This window comes from Fukomys damarensis, unplaced genomic scaffold (genome assembly GCF_012274545.1).
Source record: "Fukomys damarensis isolate Sample0158 unplaced genomic scaffold, DMR_v1.0_HiC HiC_scaffold_16, whole genome shotgun sequence".
NCBI lineage: Eukaryota > Metazoa > Chordata > Mammalia > Rodentia > Bathyergidae > Fukomys > Fukomys damarensis.
The window spans coordinates 13,966,057-13,984,247 of NW_022900928.1; the positions used below are offsets into that span (position 1 = coordinate 13,966,057).

An 18,191-nucleotide genomic window follows, 5' to 3' on the forward strand; every position below is an offset into this window, starting at 1 on the left:
TATGACTGGCCTTTTAGTTTTGACTTACGACCAAAGTCTTGAGTTATGACCCATATGCCGTCCTTTTGTGCTTCCAGATGGTGTCAGATACAGACTTTTCCCTTAAATAGTTCTGGGACAGACGTTACAACATCCTTTCCTGTGTGGGTTAATTGAGAAATTCTGGGCCAGTGTCTTTCTGAGGACACTGAGATCTGCCTGTACATAGGAGAGAGACTTTGAAGGCTAAGACTGACTTAGATTCCAGAGGTAAAGCATAGTGCAAACGGAATGGCTAGGCGTGTCTTGGTGTTCTGTTAGTCTCTGTATTTCTCTTCTTCCTTTCACTTCTCCACATAGGGGCAGCTCCCTGTGTTTTTTCCTGTGTTGTAAGAAAGCTGAGCAGGTGTTTGGTGAATTCCTATTCTAATCATATTAAAAGTAATTCCTTTCCTCCTAGATAGGGTTCATACATTAAACTAATTTTCACTTTGTCCGATGTGACTGATGGATGCCTATGGATCCATTCTTTACTTGTGCCTCTCACTTTGGAGAGTGATATTTTCTTCAGTCATTTTTGTCCAGTGAATACTCACACCTTAGACCCAAGTTAGGTCATGATGCACAAGGGAAAAGATTGTGTAAGAATACATCAGCATTTGAGTCGTACTGTAAACTGTTGCATTTAGGAATGGGCCATAAAAAATAACTGAGTTAAAACTTAATATCCCAAGTATCAGCTCTGGAGAGAAGAATTTCATAAGCAATATATTAAACTGTTTTAAATTTATACCAAAAACACAGATTGAAGTTTACTGGTTTCCATATACATACATACACACACACACACACACACACACACACACACATATATGTATGTATATATTTTTTAACTTTCTTGGCAGAAAAATCATTGCATGCTTTTCAGCTTTTCAGCAGCAGCCCACTGTTCTGTGGGGAGGTGAGTCCTGCAAGAGGCTGAGATGAAGCAGGACAGTAGCTGCTCCTGGTTGCACACTTATGGAGCTATTAGTAGGGAGGAATGCAAAGTAACTTTGAAATTTCCTTGCCCTCCAAATATTATAGTTTCACAGTCAGTAATGCTAACCTTTTGTCATTCCATTGAGTCCTTTACAAAAAGCTGATTTGTGAGTTCACAAGACAATGGTTCTCCTTTTCCCTGGCTCTTGCTGAGCAGCCCGGTCTGGTTACTGTTCCCACCCAGGGGAACTGGGGAGGTGTGAGATGATCCTTCTTGCTTGGGCCTTATGCACAGTCACTGCATTTTAGTCAGTATCATAGAGACCCTTTTGAAATACATTTTTAGCATTTGAGCAGAAGAGAGGCGCTGTTAAAGAGTAAGTTGCAACCCCCAGTTAGTTTGTTTTTATTTTTTTAACTACCTGAAGAACAAGACATGAAGTATAGGAAACATCATCCAGGGGTGAGGAAAGTATAGCTAGAAGACAAGTATCAGTTAATCACTTGTTATATTCTTGGAACTGGAATAAACATTTTACTACTTCCATTGCTTATTACTACGGCTTTTATTTCTAAAAGGAACTGCAGTTTAGTGTGTGGTTTTGGGGTTCCAGTCACTGTATTCCCATTTATTCCTCATGAAAGATGCTGCAAAGTAGAAGCTATTAACCAGCTTTTATAGGGAGATGAAACTACAGTTAAGAGAAGAGGAGTAATTGACTCAAGGTTACTTAGCTAGAAAAGATCACATCTATAATGCAAACTCAGATCTAAGTATTAGCGTCTGAGCCATGCTGTCTTCTGTTTTTCCCCAACAGCTGACTTAAACTGCCTGTCTTTCTTGAAGTAGCTTTTTCTTATGGTTTTCACTAAAAGGAAACAATAGTTTATCTAGAAACAGAAACATATGAAAGCTTTTTTTTAAAAAAAAAATCTTTCTAACTCCACAAATGTTTCAAATTCTTCTAACTCTTCACAGGATGGAGATGTTTCAGTGGCCGATACGATTGGCTTGGTTGTCACCAATCCTTAAGACATCTCCTTCTAATGCGGTCCAGTGCCTTATTGCTATCTTTTAAAAATGCAATTTTTACTGGACCTGTAAGCTGCATTCCCATTCTAATAAGAGACAGAATCCCTGAAAAGAATGAAGCTAAACAAGGAAGAGAAGCCAGTTAAATTAATTGCTAGGAGTTTGTAAAATTAAGTCTGGATGCCACTGAAACAATTGAGCTGATCATTTTAGAAATTCGTGTGGATAGCAAGGGTGCAATGATTGAGATAGTTATGTTTGAGTTGCCAGAGTGATTTTGCCAATTTGCTATGAGACTTGGAGTGGTTTAGCCTTTTGAGAACCTTGTTCCTCCTGTGGAAAAAGGAGCGGATATTAGAAGATCTTTAATATCCCTCTTATACTAATGTTCTCTAATTCTATGAGAGTGTTTTACCCATTTTATGATACTCAAGCAAGGTCTCACTGTATGTTTGTTTGAATGCATGCATCCATTTTATATATTTATATCCACCTTACAGCATTGGGATGGCCAATAAAAAAGATAAAATGAAAATGAGTGATCTCTGAACTCTAAACAACAACTATTTTGGGTACATTTTTTCCATTAAAGCCATTCTTGTCAGACACTTAGCAGAATAGAAAATATTCTGTGTCTATATAAAACCTGACTTCAGGAGTTTCCAGGTGCTAGTGGAACACGCAGACATCCGGGTCTCTATAATGTTCTCTGTTGAAGAGGTCTGCCACTGTCTACCATCTGAGTGAGCATTTTGATATTACCTTGTGCTAGCCTTAAACCCTGGTGACACCGCTATGGATAAGACACAGTGCAATCATAGCTGTTTGGGGTATACAATCTAGTGAAGAAGTGGGCACGTGAAACTTGTAATTTGGATAAAATATAGTAAACATTAGAATGAAACTAAGCATAGGGTACTACCTGTGGGAGCCTAGAGTACTTATACTAAAACTTCCACGGAATAGATAATCCCTAAAATATGTCTTCAATAATAAGTAATTTCCAGATGGACAGTCAATTCCAGGAGAAGAAAAAGCTCAGGTTCTTAGCATGAAAATAAAATTGGTAAACAACTAGAAATAGCATGGCTGTTATAAAGCAGAAAATTTCAGACTAGCCAGACAGGTAGAGAGCCAGATCACAAGAGAATAGTATATACTATTCTAGGAGTTTGGACTCATCTTGTGGGCATTAGGGAGCCATTAAAGAGTTTTAAATATAGGAGTGGCTTGGTCAAAATTACATTTATGATGGATCACTCTGGCTGAAATTAGAAAGAGGTATTTAAAGAGAGGTTAAAGGAATCAAAACTGGAAGTAAGAATACCAGCCAAAAGACTAGTTTTTCAAAAGACTAGTTTTTGTGATGCCAGCAGAGACAGTCAGGGCTGAGGCAGTCAGTAAGGGCAGAAGTAATGGGAGATGGACTTAGTATATCTTTGTTATCTAACTCTGAGATCTGTTACATCTTGGTTTGTGTGCCTTCATTTCATGTACAGTCTGTGGTAGGAGCTAGGGTTGGATGAATCCAGAAGCTGATGGATTGCATGATTAATTTAGCTTACCAGATTGGATTCTCCAGTGGCATCTTCTTGAACGTGGGCCTAGTTCTCCTGAGATCTTAGGAAACCAGAAAGTGTTATTGTCTTATTTCATCCCCACTGGTCTCTGATTCAAACTTGAATGCTTTCTTTTTGCCAGGGCTCAACACCTTGTGAGCTCCCTTTCTGTGCATACATACAGGACATAGATAACAAGTGGAATACTTGATGCTCTGTGCCACTTCCAGGTCATTAGAATAGAGAAGCCCTAAGTTATCACAGCTGCCCTGGGATTCTATAGTTGAAACAAGATAAAGGAGTCTGTTTAGCTATCTGTGTAAAGCAAATATAACTTGAAAGTTAAAAAAAAAGTAAACACAAGTACTGAAACTTAAAGCAGGAGACTCTTGAAAACACAGACCAATGTCTCACTGGTTAGAATTTCCTTCATTTTGCAAAGCCACGAGCCACATGCATCAGCTCACCACAAAGTCATTAAGCCTTTTTAAGCTCAGATGAAAAACATTAACAAATACCACAAAAGGCTTTAGTATAGCCCCTTTGTTCATTCACATATGGCACTTTATAACTCCTGCGCCACTCCGGTCGTGTGTTTGTTTAAGCTGCCTCCATCAGGCTGGTCCTGAAAGAACAAAAGGCATCTTGAGCAATCCTAAGCAGGAAATGGGCTAATCTAAACATGGTTTGTGACACTTTAAGTAGAATAGAAAGCGGAGGGATTGATTAGTCATTAATGTCCAATTGGCTCCATATGGATGTTGCAATAATAAAGCCTTTTTTCAGAGTAGTAGCAGAGTTATTGAATTAGAGGTTTATGTTTCCTCAGAGCTGACCTAAGGGAATTCCCTTTTGGTTCTTCTTGTTGATCTTTTAAAGAGAATGGAGTTTCTAATAGAAAAAAAATAGAAGGCTTTTCCATGATAACACTTGCTCATAGTCCTGCAACCAAGGAATGCATTAATTTAACATCCTTTGAATCCCGCTGTAATTTCACTCCTTAGTGCTTTCGTTGCACACCCACCCTTGCATCTCTGGTGGGGCAGTATTTTAGCGACCAATTAGATAGTGGCATGAACTTCGTAACTGGTTATGGGCTCCTCTGGTATCCTCGGCAGTGCAGGGAAGTGGCATCCTTAAAGGGGCAAAGTTATGTCCAGCCAAGAGTGATGGATTTTGAAATTCATTTTGGGTCCCTGAATAGTGACCGGGGCAGCTTTGGTGTAGAAGAAGGATGCTGCCCTGAAAGTCAGAAGACCTAGGTTCTGGATCTGGCTGTGCTCCTTATTACTATGGTAGCTCCTGGTTACTTAAGGAGAAGGTCGTATAATCTCTCTGAGCCTTAGTTTTTTCATCTGTAAAGTGGATCAAATGATATCTAACTTTCTACTCCTTTCAAATGATTGCAAAGAGGAGTGAGAAAATGTCGTTAGTGAAAGCACTTTGTAAATATTATTATATGCAAGATTATTTAGCATATCTGATGTTCCTATCCCAGAAACTGACATTTGGCCTAGTCAATCTGAAAAGTAGACTGCTCTTTAAAGAATTAAATACTTTGAGACTGATCAGTGAAATGCCTGCTTCCCAGGGTCCCATGAAATGCTTTTCTGTGGATACTATTCATGACTGCGTCTCTATCCAGTGACTCCTCTGTGTAAATAATTTTGGTAGTTGAAGTAAATAGGGCATTGTTTTTCAGTGGGGTTAAAGAACCTTAAAATGGAAACAGAAAATGGAAACCTTCCTGGTCTTCTCCGACACTGGATAAATGAAGAATGAATACCTTAGTCAGAGTTTTATGGGTGATTCATCTTTTGTTCCTATATATAACATTGGTTTGTATTTTTTCACCAGTCTCTTTCACCAATCTCCATACTTTGCATTTGCCTTCCATGTGAGGAATGACTTAGTAAGTGCTTTTTGCCAACCTTTCTAGCTACTATGTTATAAAAGACACAAAGAGCGAACATCCTGTTTACTCCTGGCAATCCCTTTTTCTCAGATGTGAAAAACACATTGGTTTCCTAATGATTAAGGGTCTTTCTCAGCCATGGAATGTATTTTTCCTGCCAAGTAAACCTACAGGCAGATGTTTTTTTTGTTTTGTTTTGTTTTTTGAGACACGGTCTCACCTATGTATTTTAGGCTGGCCTTGAACTCAGGGCAATCCTCCTGCCTCAGCCTTCTGAGTGCTGAATTACAGGCATGCACCATCATTTTTTCTTTTTAACAAAAACTCTAATTTGAACTTAAAGCAGGTTTATTTTATAATGAAAGTAAATTAACATTCTGGTAGTAAGCAGAAATGAGAAGTTAGCAGGGGCCTCTATAATGATAGACACCAGTCATACTATAACTTAGTAAATTAGACCTCTACCATGGAAAGATAGATCTGGTGAGATAAACACAGTGACAAACCAAGTACAATTTCAGTATTCTCTGTGTCCTAATTTTTTATATTTCCTTCAAAAATTCCTTCATCTTCTACATTTTAGTTCATAAAATGCACATTTTCATTTTCTCTATTAACCCAAGTAACAGACTATGAAATGTATCATGTAATTCTTTCCAGAATTCTACAGGAGAAAACTAACCTTTCTGTTGATAGACTAAAATAGTCTAAAATATTGTGATTATCAGTAGTTCTGGCAAGCAACTCAGTGATGATATTTACGTCTTTTTTATTCATGAGAAATTAGTTATAGCTTTTTTGCCTCTCCTAGTAAATAAAACTTTGAGTTTGCAATAGTCTGAAAATGCCACATACTTCTCAAGTACACAGAAAAATGAACCTTTCATAGAAGTCACTTTTGTTGTTAGTTTTCTGTGTAGTGTTTTTTTTTTGTTTTTGCTTTCACTCTAAAAAAAACTAGTAGTTAAAAAACAGTTTTACTTTGAGTAGTATTCCATTGTGTGGATAAACCACAATTTTTCCATTCTCCAGTTATTTCCAATTTTTGCCTTAGTAATAAAACTACTATTACATTCTTACGTAAGTCTGTTTCTGGACAGAAGTTTCCTTCTTTTAGGTCAGTTTCTAGGAGTGAAGTTACTATCATAGGTAAGTGTGCATTTTTCTTACGCAAAAACTACCAAAAATACAGTTACAGAATTTTATATTTCAGTGAATTTACCAGCTAGATTTCCAGTTGCTCCTCTCCTTGCCAATATTTAGTGATTAGGCCATTTTAGTGCTAGTGAAACAAAATCTCATTGTACTTTAAATTTATATTTTCCTGAAGAATAATGTTATAAAATACATTTTGTGTGCTCATTAGCTATATCTTCTTTTGTAAACTGTTCAAGTGTTTTGCCCATTATAAAATTCAATTACAATGTTCTATTGTTTATGTAGAAGTTCTTTACATACTGTGGGTTGAAACTTGTCAATTGTGTGTCTTGTGAATTATTTTTCCCTGATCTGTTCTTTGACATTGCATTTTCTTAACAATGACTTTTGATAAATTAATTTTGATAAAGTTCAGGTTATCATTTTTCCTGTAAGCTCAGTGTTTTATCTAACGTCTCTAAGAATCCTTTCATTCTAGGGTCACTCTAAAATATTATCTTTTGTATTTTTAAAGGAATGCTATAATTTTTGCTTCTAGTTTTTACATTTTTATTTTATTAGTACATGTTTGCAGTTCATGGAATTTACATTCATCCCGGGAGTAAGTACATGTACACAACACACCTTGTTATGTGCACCTCCCTTCACCTCTACATCCCCTCTCCCCATTTTCATTCTCTGTGTTATTGTTAATCTTAGCTCATGTTTGTGACATGCAGTGTTTGCATTCATTGTGAGTGTTTGGTGCCTGTACGTGGCATATCTTAAATCTTCTTACTCCCCCTTCACGTCTTCCTTTCCTCTTGCCCTCTATCACCTGGGCCCCTTCCCATTTAGAAGAGATCCATCCCCTTGTTTACTTCTATTTATCCTTTATTTTGCTTTTTGTTTATACTTTGCCTTACTCACATGAGAGATACCATATGGTGTTGAAGCTTGTGTTTCTGATTTATTTCACTAAACATATTTTCTAGGTGCATCCATTTTCCTACAGATGTCTCACATTTATCCTTCTTTGTATCCAAATAGTATTCCATTATGTATAGATAGCCACATTTTCTTTATTTGTCTGTTGATTGGCATACAGGCTGATTTCAGGATTTAGCTATTAGGAATTGTGCTACAAATGTATGTGTATATTGTTGTAGTATTCTTTAACTCTTTTGGAAAGATACCTAGAAGGGGAGTAGCTGGATCATATAGACTTTCTAATTTAATTCTTTGAGAAATCTCCATACTGATTTCCGTAATGCTTGTACTAGTTTACATTCCCACCAACAGTGCAGGAAGTGTGCTTTTTCACCTCAGCAACACTAGTATTTATTATTCTCAAAGTTCTTGATGATTGCCATTCTTCTTGATATAAGATGAAATTGTAGCATTGTTTTTTAATTTGCATTTCTCTAATGGCCAGAGATATTGAACATTTTTTCATATGTTTGTTGGCCATTTGTACTTCTTCTGCTCATTTCATTTGCTCACTTCCCGATTGTATCTTTTATTTTAGGTGGCCAATTTTTTAAGTTCTTTATATATTCTAAATATTAGTTCTCTGAGGAATAGCTAGCAAATTATTTTTTCCAATCCATAGGTTGTCTATTCACTCTACTAATTGATTCCTTTGCTGTAGAGAAAGATTTTTAATTGGGTGTAATCCCCTTTGTTGATTCTTGCTGTTATTTCTTGAGCAGTTGGATATCTCTTTAGAAAGTCTTTGCCTATACCTACAACTTCAAAAGTTTACCTATTTTATCTTCTAGTAGGTTCGGTGTTTCTGTTTTAAGGTTTAGATGTTTAATCCATTGTGATTTTAGTTTAGTACATGATGAGAAATAAAGGTCCAGCTTCAATATTCTGCAAATAACCAATTTACCCAGTGCCATTTATTAAATAGGCTACTTTTCCTTCAGGGTATGTTTTGGGCTCCTTTTAATTTTAAGTAATGATTTATTTCATGTTAATTTTTGGATGTAGTATATGATAAGAGATATATTGTTTCAATATATTTATCCACTTGTTCTAGCATTATTTATTTAAAGACACATTTCTTATTTTAGCAGGTTAGGTCTTTAAGAAGATATTTTGAGTCTTTTTAATGTTCTTCAAGTCTGTTTTGGCTATTGTACTGATTTTTAAATATAAAGTCTAAAATGAACTTGCCAATCTCTACAAAAAATCTTTTAGAATTGTTATTGAGATTGAGTTGAATCTATAAATAAATTTTGTAAGAACTGATGCCTTAACACTGTTGAGTCTTCTGATTCATGAACATGGTATACTCCTCCATGCATTGCGGTCTTCCACAAGTCATGAATCTTGTACAAAGGGTGATCAAACTATACAGTGAAAGGCACACTGTCATTAATCCCCCTCCAAATACTCCCCCTTTTTCAGTCCAACACACTTATCCCATCCTTCTTGCCACTTTCTGAAGTAGTCTGGAAATCCTCTTTTATATGATAAACAACTATGGTGAATGTTGCTGCCAAATGTCATCCAGTGGAAGGGCAGACTTGTAAAAAACAGGATGGTGTTGATTAAAGTATATCACGTGCATGTACAATGTGACAAAATGAAACCCCTTAATCTGCATAACCAAAATGTACTAATAAAAAAATATTCTCATTTGCCTTATTCACTGGCTCTGGCACCATGCAACTTCTAGCTCTTCCCCAAAGTAAAACTGACCACGAAATATAGAAATTTCAAATTGATCCAGGACATTGAGGCTGCCAGTGCAACACAACTAAAGGCACTCACAAAAGAGGACTTTCAGAACTGTTTCAGACAGTGGCAGGAATTATGGGATAAGTGTATTGGGGGGAGAAATATGAGGGGATTTAATGATACTGTGCCTTTTAATATAGTTTTTACAATTGAAACATTTACCATGGTTTTAGATTATACCTCATCATTCAGTGTAGATATTTTCAATACTTTTTTTGGTTTAATTCGTTCTTAGGTGTTATATTTTCTGATACTATTACAAATGTAAATTTTGAGAAGTTTTTTTTTGTTTGCTGCTAGTACATGTAATTTTTTAAAAATTCATTTTATTGAAATATAATTTAAATATAGAACATACCTATGTTAAGCAATATTAAGAAATATTGATTTCTATGTTTTATTTTATACTGCTAAATTCACTTACTATTAAATTCACTTATTCTAGCAGTTATTTTGTAGATTCCTTAGGATTTTCTATGCAAGCAATTATATTGTCTATGAACAAATGATATTAGTTACTCTTTTCCAGGTAGTATACTTTTTGTTTTTTAAATGTTGGTTAGCAATGGTGAAAAGTAAACATCTTTGCCTTTTTCATCTCAGGACAAAGCATTCAATAGTTCACTCTGAAGTATGGTGTCAGGTATAGGTTTTTCTAAAATGCTTGTTAACAGAATGAGAATCTTATCTGCTACTGGTTTCCAGAGCATATTTGCTCATGAAAGAGTACTGAATTTTGTCAAAACCGCTTTCTGAATTTGTTGAGATGATCATGACTTTTTTGTCGTGCTCAGCTAACAGCTAATATAATGAATTATATTGTCTGGTTTTTAAATTACTAATTTTACATTTATGACATAAATCCTATTTGGTCGTGATCTACTATTCATATTTCACATTACTAGATTCGATCTTCTAGCATTGTATTGAGAACTTATGCTGCCTTATAAAATCAATTGGGAAATATTCTTTCTTCTTCTAATTTTTTGTACAGGTTATTCATTTTTTCCTTAAAGATTTGAAATTTACCAGTAAACCATTTGGGACTGGACTTTTCTTGGTGAGAAAGTTCTTAGTTATAAATTCAGTTTCCCTATTAGCTATCAGATTGTTCATGTTTTCTATTTATTGAGTAAATTTTGGTAGCTTTTGTTTCAGCAAATTTGTTCTTCACATTTATTAGAATTGTCAGTAGTCCTGATTATAGTTTTTACCGTGAGTAATAGCTATAGTGAAATTCCATCTTTCTGTACAAATATAGATGTTTTTATTTTCTCTTTGTTCATCAATCTGAGAATAAGTTTGTCCATTTTATTATTATTTTTCAAATTATTAACCCTTAGCTTTTAAAATTGTGGTTGTTTTCTGTCTCATTGATTTTTAGTATTTATCCATTCTGAAAATCTTTTATTTTAAATTGAATTATTTCATTCCTTTCTATTGAATGGGATTATGGAATTTGATTGGCATAGGTCTTATAATTTGAAATTCATTTTCTATTTGTTTGTTTGTTTGTTTTTGGTACCAGGGATCGAACTCTGGTCCTTGCGCTTGCGAGGCAGGCAACAGAACCACTGAGCCAAATCCCCAGCCTTCATTTTCTATTTGTTCTCTCAGCTTTCACCTTCTGTTTCTCCACTCTTGACTTTGGATCAATTAAATCTTTTAAAATTTTTCTGTTTGAATTTGTTTAATGTCCTTGTAGCTCTCTCTCTTTATGTTTTAGAAAATTAGTTTTTCTAAGGATTCATTATGCAGCCTTGAATATTGCAATAGTTAAAATTTTACCACTTTTATAATTTAATACCCTTGTTCTTTGAGCTAATATGATATTGTTGTGCTGTATTTTACTTTTTATACACTGAAAATCTCCAATACAAGGTATTATTTTTTATTAAACAGTCCCTTGAGTGTTTAAGAATAATAAATAATTAGTTGTTTATTAACGGAATCCAGAGAAGAAAAAAGTCACTATCATATGTTTTATGTCCTTCCTTTCTTCCTATGTATCTGTTTTTAATTGTCATTGTTTTTCGATGATTTAAATAATTTATTTGAATATCTCTGGGTATCTCGAAACTTGTTCTCTTAACTTTATCTGAAAATGTAATTCATATTTTTTGTGTGAGAGACTCTAAATAATTTTTTTTGTATCCTTTGTTGATATTTTCCAGGTGTTCTGTTTTGGCCCTTTTTACTTTTTTCTTCATATGTCTCTGCTTTTTATTAATGCGTATTAATTGTACCTGTTAGTGGGATTCAGTATGATATATCTGTACATGCGTGCAGCAGACCTTTATCCTATGCAACCCCCTGCCTTTTACTCTTGCCTGCCACATCCTGGCACCCTTCCCAGTCCCTAGTAATCTCTATTTCAGTTTCAGGTCAGCACTTTTAAGTTCCCACATATGAAAGAGAACATGCGGTACTTATATTTGTGTGCTTATATTTCACTTAACATAATGGCCTCCAGGTCCATACCTTTTGCTGCAAATGACAGGATTTCATTCTTTATGGTTGCATAACACTCCATTCACACTCATTTATGAAGTATATGTTCCCAGAATAAAATTCTAGATTGGCCTTTATTTCAGTATTCTAAGCATGCTCCATATTCTTCTAGCCTTTATTATTTCTAATGAATAATCACCCATCATTTGTGTTAGTATTTCCCTGTGTGTAACAAGTCCATTTTCTCTGAAAGTTCTGTTTTCTCTTTGGTTTTCAGTAGTTTAGTGTCTTGGTGTGGTTCTGTTTTGTTTTGTTTTTCATGTTTAATTTGCCTGCATTTCTCTAAATGTCTTGAACCTATTAGTTGATTTGTCTTACCAAATTCAGGTAATTTCAGCCAGGTTTTTGTTTGGCTGGTTTTGTTTTGGTCTCCTTATAACAATTTCCTGGTTGTTTATACAACTAATAATTTTTTGTTATATATTGTGTGTTGTGGGCTATAAATTATAGAGATTCTGGATTCTACTATCTTCCTTTGAAAATGTTAATTTTGTGGTAAGATGTAATTAAATTATCTGCTGATCATGTTGTACTAATGGAAGCTTAATTTTGCAGAGTTAGGGAGGATCTATTTCAATTTTATTTTAGTCCTTAAATCTTTAGTTTTTCCATATAGAATTTATTTCTAAGGAATTGTCCCTCTGGGGTTTCAGAGGAAAGGCCAAGCTGTTTATGAATTCCCTGTACGTTGATAGGATTCAAATCTAACTTTTATTTCCTTGGCGGTGGGCATCAGCTGAAATATCTGTTCAGATTTTTCAGATATACAGCCTTGTTTTCCATTGGGTTCACTCAAGTCTTATACATTTGAAGTTAAGAGTTTAGCCTCTCAGAAGCTTCAAACTATTTTTTCTAACACATAAAGTAAAATAGACAGACTTTCTATTTGCATTATAGTGACTCCATAGTATGTAGACTGGGGCCATAGGAAAAACTTTGAAATACAGAGTTCCAATCTGTGAAATTCTCTTCTTTCTAGGATAGAATCTTCTCCAGTTTCTGCTTAATTTTGGTATCTCTCAGGTGTCTTTTCATATTTTAGCCAGAATTTTTATTTGTTATTGGTTGGAGGCTTGGTCTGAGATGAGCTAGTCTGTCATTACCAGAACTAGATCCCAGAACAGAATTTTTGTGCCAGTGTTTTTCACATAGCACATTGATTTTGTCTGACAAGGAATGAGCCTTTAGAAGGTATAAGGCTTTCAGAAGGTATTTAGTCAGCTTATTTTCCTCTATTCTTTATTATCAATTCACAAGTAATCACTGTGACTGTTCAGTCATAATGTCTCATTTGGTTTCCATTTCGATCTCTTTCGGAGTTTATTCGTTTATGACACTACCCTGCTTAAATACCTCAAGAAGTTCCTGGGCTGGCATACAAGGTATTTAGCAGTTGATCCCTATTTACTTTTCTAATTTTGTCTCTTAGTACTCTTCTTTTTTTCCTATAAGCCCAAGCCATACCCAGCTTCTTTTTATATCTCCAGAACCTACTGTGCTTTTCTTATTACTCTGAGTCTTTATTCACACTGATTCCTTAGTCTAGAATATTTTCCCACTCATACTTACTGCTAAATTCTTGCTCTTCTTTTAAGATGCTGCTCAAGTGTCACTTTGTCTCTGAAGCCTCTCTAAAATTCTCCTCTGTCTACTCCAACAATGTTAATAGTGTCTCTTTTCTGCTTTCACTGTATTTTAAGATTACTGTTGCTAGCCCTGTTTCATAATTTTTCATTTATATCTTTCCCCCACTGGACCAACTTCTCTAAAGACAAAGCACATGTGTTATTTATCTTTGTATACCCCATCCCCATCTGAAACTTGTCAGAAGTGTTTGCTGAATTAATACATACATAAATGATTACTAGAAACATTATAGAATTAGCCAGAGTTCCTCCTGGGGGAAAACTTTATATATGCACAAACCCATGCCAAACACTCACTCATTCACTCAGATAGCCCTTGGAATTTACCCAGGAAAGGGCCTCTCTAGGATTAGTTCAGGACCATTGCCATTGGCTCTGATGGTGAACTGGCCTTCTTTCCAGCCCACCTGGAAAAACTCAATTTTCTGTCTTCTCTAAATCATTCAAATCACAGTTTCTTAGGGAAGGCTTTGTCTTGGCAATTTCTATTTCTTCCTCAATTAGTTGTTTTTCTTTAATTGAAAGTTTGCATTTATACAAACTGATTTGGGAGATGAAGGTTGAATTAACCCATCTGAGCCTCCTGGGGGAAGTTGTGTAAAGCTCTCCTCTTAAAAAGAAATTTCCTTGTAGAAGAGTTTACTGTTGTCTATTACAATTCAGTTCTGGGTTCTGATAGAAGCTTGGCTATTTAAGATCGAAGTTGCTGGGCGGGGGGAGTGTAACTCAGTGATAGAAAGCATGAGACCCTGAGTTTAATCCCAAGCACTATAAAAACAATGAAATACTTATTAAAATGCACTTAATGTTGTTATTTTCAAAACTGAATGGAGCATAATGAAGTAACACTTGATATGTAGATTTCTAAAAATTAATTTTAACAAAGTTAATTTGTGGTTAATACACGGATTAATAGTAAATCTTATAATAGTCTATAGAGTTCTTTTTTATTGAGTTTATTGGTACATTTTAGGTATACAGTACAGTTACATTCATTATCGGGATCCTGTATCTTTACATGACAGGTCTTGGTTCTCATTTTTTCCCCTTGTCCCTGCCCTCCCTTCACCCCTTCCTACCCTCCCCATTTCCAAACACTTTATGTCCATTTTTTCATTTTCTCATATTTTTTTCTTTTCCCTTATTACCTTTCCCCTACCCTTGCCATTTTCCCTACACCTTTAGCCCTTTTCTTCCTACTTCACATGGTCAATTATCTCATTAGGATCTTATGTACTATTATAGTTTTTCACACCAGAGAAACTATTTGGTATTTACACATGTGTGACTGATTATAGAATTCTTATAATATTCTATTAGAATTTTCCCATCTGCCTACAGGAATTTTCAAAGTATATAATTTCCATTTTTTAAGTTTTTGAATTTATACACACATATACAGTCATAGGTATTTTTACTGCTGAAATAATAATTCCCTAGCTATTTTGTTTCATTAAGCATGTATTCAGGAAGTTGGGGGACACTTTCTAAATGTTCTTTTGACTTTGTGGCCTTTCATATTTTCTTAAAATTCTGACTCTGAACTTAACTCAAACCTAGACACCTAGATTGTAAGTTCAAGTAATCGATGGGTGCATCTTTAAATGAGAAAGAAAGTAATATTGAGAGATGTTTTCTAGCAAAAGATTCAGTTCAAGAAATATTTGCTGAAAAGTATTGTTCTGCATAGTACTACTCATTGAGATGTTTCCCTAAATTTCACAGAAGGTGTATATTGCACAGTCACTGCAAAAAAGAAGAATTCCTAAATCCTAAGTATTAACTCAGGTATTGAAAATTCAGGACGGGATAGATCTCCCTTCCACAACATTTGTATTAGCTATTAAGGCAGGAGTGAGAGGTCAATTTTCATGTGCAAAGTAGATTTGTTGTTCTTTATTGACTATCTAATTAAGGAAGATGATGTTTTGGGCATAGTTTATATAGTCATAAGTGCCTTCAGATAACACATATTTGGGAGACAAGGAAGAAAGGAGGTGAAGTGGAGGCAAGTCTTTTCCAAGTTAAGCTTTGCAAAGGCTTTTTGCAAAAAGTCCTGGATACTGCAAATTTGTGTCATATTAAAAGTAACTGTGAGCTGAGTGTGGTGGCACACACCTGTAATTCCAGCACTTGGGAGGCTGAGGCAGGAGGATCGCCTTGAGTTCAAGGCTAGCCTGGGCTACATAGTGAATTAAGGGCCAGCCTGAATTACAAAGGGAGACCCTGCCTCAAAAAATTGAAAAAAAAAAAAAAGTCAATGCTACCAGTGATGTCTGCTCAGATATCAGGTCCAACAAAAGTGGCTTCCAAATGTGATCTCTCTAGATAAGTCTCTTATTTTCAATCTTGTTAAAACGTTCCAAGTTTAACTTAGGATGTACTCCTTCAGAGAGAGAGATGTAACAGGTGGGCATATGCCCTAAAACATTTGCTATTTTCCCCCTTTTACCTTGCATTTTTGTACTATGTACTGTGCTTGAACATTCCAATTTCTAGAAGCATTCCCTGTGAGTCCAAGAAGTCCTTTGTGTAGTTAATTAAGTGTTCTGCAGATAATAAATGCTGTGTAGGGAAAGGAAAAGACCAGTGCTGGGCCATTGGTGGAGGTGAAACCTGAGCTGTCTCTTGGAAAAAGGGAGAAATTAGTGAATCAAAGAGTAAAAAGGTTCTAGATTTCTGGCATAGCGTGAGAGTGAGAGAGACTGGGCATACAGTATATTAGGAGAACTAATAGTATGGAGTAGAGGATGTTGAATATTTCTCTGTACTACAGCTAGACTCTAAAAATCCTCATGGTTTCTATCAGTATCCATGAGATTAAAACTTCCCATTCATGATGAAATGCATATTTTACATGAAGAAATAAACTGAAGCTGACTGGTGTTGCTAGAGGTGGAGAGAAGGCTACAACAGCAAAGGCAGATTTAAAATGTTAATCACCTGTGGCATAGTAGTTAACTTAGAATAATATTGAAATATTTTTGCATCTGACATTCTCCACAAATCTGTCTTCTTTTATGTGTGTGCAGGCCAGTATATAAATTGCTGAATCCATGTCAGCTGTAAAGTAATGGCACTGAGGGCATCATAAATTACCGTGGTGATCCTCAGGAGAAGACACAGTTGTGTCTGAATAAGTGTTTCACTTCCAGAGTAATGTACGCCTTCATCTGGCCCAGCAGTCAGCATATTGCCCTGTGTTGATGGATATTGTCAGCTGGAAGCTACACTACATTTCACTGCACAATAAACATGGCTGTCAAACCCATATAAAGTGAAATCAATTTATCCTGTACGGTCAGCGCATTTTAAATGAAATTAATGTACTGTGGGTATGGTGGCAAAAAGGTAGCATATTAGTTATGCATCTTGGCATCTGAGACTTCTCATGTAAGGCATCATTCTGTCTAGAAGGCCTAAAAGAAGGGCTGTTTATGAAACATGTTATTTTTGCATGGTCTTCAGAAAGTGCTTTCTCTGCCCATCTTCATGTTTTGGGGGAAAAAAACCACAATATTAGTTAATTCCATCCTTTTATCCTGTCATTATATGGCAATAAATAATGACCATATTTGGCAAATAATGGCATCCTTTAATGTTCTAATTCATTACTGGCTTTGACACCAACAAATTTCTTTTTAATCAAGGTATCTGGAAATAGAACAGAAGGGCCAGAGATGGATTGGGCCATGTTTTTCTTGTATTACTTCACTGAGCTGAAAGGATTCACTTTGTCCGAAAAATAAAAATGTTGGCTTTAATGTATATTTTGCTTCTAAACTTCCAGGGGTAGGTTTTCTTGTTTGTACACTAGAAGCATCGGCTGAGGCCATCAGTTCAATCGCTTCACATCTTGCCGTAGAAAATTTCAATCTATAGGAAAATACTCAGTACTTGCCACATGGCAAAGCATACTGTGTGTCACACTGTGGGGGCCATGAAAACAAGGAAAGACTACATTCATTTCCTAAATGAATTTTGCTAACTAAAATTCCATGGGCCAGAGAATTCCCTGGATCCAAGGGGTTCAGCAGTGAATGAGACTCGGCCCATGCTCTGTCCTCGAAGAGCTTTCGATCTACTGTGTTACCAGATCACAAATAGTTTCATAGGGGTTAAAGAAAATCTTTTATACAACACAAAAATGTATCAGGACCCTTGAAATGAATACTCTCAGTCTAATACTTTTGTGTAGGGGTTGAAAACCAAAAAAATCTCTTAATGTATATTCAGCAGACATTCTGCGGGAAGTCTTGAGCATTCAAGGATGAGTGCGAGACAGTGTCTAACTTTAGGGTCGCATATTCCTGGGATGGAGAAAGATCAAAGGGAGACAGTCCTATAAACAGTAATCATGCTGGGGCACAGAACCTGAAGGAAACGGGGAGCTTGGAAAGCATCTTGCAAATGCTGTTCTTTTAGGCTGAGCAGCTTTCCCATCTGTCTTTACTCCCCTCTCCTACTCACTAGCTGATTCCTGTTCATCCTTTGAGGTTCAACTGGGCCATCACATCTGCGAGGAAGAATTGGTTGGTCATTCTGTCTGGTGTTCTCTCGGCACCCTGGTAACTTCAGTACCACAACTTTGTTATAGTGGTCTGTCTCCTTCCTGAGATATGAGCTCTTTTGGACCTTTGTATCCCTAGCACCACATGACAGGCCTAAGCTCATAGTAATAG

The 18,191-nt window shown here is 35.8% G+C and overlaps 1 protein-coding gene across 27 annotated transcripts in view; it reads left to right on the top strand.

Annotated features, from left to right (window-relative positions):
• The window catches only part of Sox6 (SRY-box transcription factor 6), a 557,563-nt gene that overhangs the window by 525,557 nt on the left and 13,815 nt on the right, over positions 1-18,191 (top strand). The gene's annotated exons all lie outside the window — the stretch shown is intronic.